The sequence below is a fragment of the Buceros rhinoceros genome, unplaced genomic scaffold (assembly GCF_000710305.1).
Source record: "Buceros rhinoceros silvestris isolate BGI_N320 unplaced genomic scaffold, ASM71030v1 scaffold19239, whole genome shotgun sequence".
Lineage (NCBI taxonomy): Eukaryota > Metazoa > Chordata > Aves > Bucerotiformes > Bucerotidae > Buceros > Buceros rhinoceros.
The window spans coordinates 17,721-19,857 of NW_010433517.1; the positions used below are offsets into that span (position 1 = coordinate 17,721).

General features: G+C 55.9%; 1 protein-coding gene across 1 annotated transcript in view; it reads left to right on the top strand.

Moving 5' to 3' along the window:
* CD82 (CD82 molecule) overlaps positions 1-2,137 on the top strand; it is a 17,167-nt gene that overhangs the window by 424 nt on the left and 14,606 nt on the right. The gene's annotated exons all lie outside the window — the stretch shown is intronic.

Consider the following 2,137-nt stretch of genomic DNA (forward strand, 5'->3'; position numbering starts at 1 on the left):
CGAGCAGCTCCGCTCCCAGTACCCACCTGCTGTCTCCAACACACACAGCTCCCTTCCTGCAGCGGGAGGGAAAACAGGAGGTACAGGTCCTTTCTGGAAGGAGAGTGCTGTAGCCACGTTCTCTGCCACATCTGGAGCAGCAGCTGAGCTGCCCCTGAGCAGCAGAGCTACAAAACTTGCCAAGTAATGGCAGTGCCCTCCTTAATAGGCCAGGCAGCCTTCAAAGAATGACTCTAATTTTGTTCGAGTCCCAGTGGCTGGCTCTGATTTTTATCAAGGGGAATTAGTCCAAGTCCCCTGTTTGAAATGGAGTGGGAGGTGGGGGGGGCTGGGGCCCTCCTTAATAGGCCAGGCAGCCTTCAAAGAATGACTCTAATTTTGTTCGAGTCCCAGTGGCTGGCTCTGATTTTTATCAAGGTGAATTAGTCCAAGTCCCCTGTTTGAAATGGAGTGGGAGGTGGGGGAGACTGGGGCGGGCCCGCTGGGGAAATGAGGCGGCCCCCTGGTGCAGATATTTCAGCTGGGAGGCCCAGCAGGAGATGAGCTCCCTTTGGGTCAGGGCGGGTCTGGGAAGACCACACGCATGGCTGCCTGCACCCTTTTGAGAAGCTCGGATAGTTGCGGTGATGGTGCTGTTGGAGCATCCCTCCTGCTGCGGGATGGTTTGGAACGTAACCTTCCAGCTTTCCACTTCCCAGGAAGAAAACAGCCTGTCTGATGTTGTTACCCTTTGTGCAGCGTGAGCGGGGAAGGAAGGGCCGGGCAGGGGGGGTGATAAGCAGGGTGGGTGATAAGGTGAGCACTGCTTTCCGCTCTCTGTCCCTGCACACAGTTTTGCTCCCTTCCTGCACGGCTGCGCTGGGCCACGGGCACATGGGCAGGAGCCCAAGGCACATCTGGATGTGGCTTCTCTTGGCCTGCTCTGCTGGCTCGTTCCTCGCGGTGTTTTACTTCCATCCTGAGTCGTTAGCTCTGGCTGAAGGGACAAATTCAGGGGTGCTGGAAGCATCTGTGGGGAAGGCTCTTGGGAGGGAGGGGAGAGCTTTTCCATGTGCCATTAGACCTTTCAGAGTATGATTTGGTCTGCTTTAAGGGTAGGAAAAATCCAGCTGAGCGGAACTGCTCTGTCGGGCTCGCCCACGACTGCGCTCAAAAGCACTTTCCTGTATTTTGCCAGACTGGGAGCATGGCAGGCGCTGACTCCCTCCCTCTGCAGGTCTCAGGGAGGCTTGAGCCCTCCTGTCTGTGTCACTGGTGATGGGAACACACTGTTCACACCCTGCTCCAAACCAGCTGCGGTCCCCCTCCCTCCTGGGGAAAGCTGTCTGAGGCACTGAGCCACGGCTGAGAGCAGGAGGTTCAGGGCAGGAGGTGACATCTGCACTGACCCAAGGGAGAAGCCGCTTTAATTAAGCCCGCTGTCTGCCATGGGCACTGTCCTCTCCTCGGGCTGCTCTGTGGAATCAAGGTCTCTGAGGCTACTGTGTTCTGGAGGGGAGCCTGATGCTTCTGTAGAGCCGAGATTTTGAGCGTGCCTCTGCCTGGCCTGATGGCGGCCCCTTTGCACGCGGCAGATGCTGAGGAAGGTGGTATCCATCACTGTCTCGCTGTCGTAGGAAATAGTTGACATGAGAAGCTTTTTCCGTAATGGCTGTTTGAGGTCTGGATGGGGGTGGATTCTTGAGCTTGCCCAGTATGGTAGATTGATGTAAATCTAGCAGAGAAGCTGCACCTGAGTTGCTGAGAGCAACCGGCATGGACAGGTTTCACGTATCTCATGCTGGTTTCCCAGAGCTGCTGGGTTGTGTTGAGGAGAGTGCACAAATCGAACGTTCATGCTGGTGATGGAGCCCGGTGTCTGCCCTGGAACTTGAGGTGAGCCTCGGTGATGGCACCCTGTGCTGGCCAGGCTTCTCTGCCTGACAACTGCTCCTCTGCCGTGCCTGGTGCTGATGAATCAAGCCTTTAGAGACGTGCTAGTGACTCTTTTTTAGAAGCTAGTCATTGAAACAGTGCTCCTCTACAGCTCGAGGTCTCCAAGAAGGTCCCTTGCTATAGCTGAAGTAGTTCAGGGACTCGGCGGAGTTTGCGGGCCTGGAGCCTTACTTCAGGGAAGGGTTTGACCTGATTTCGTTAA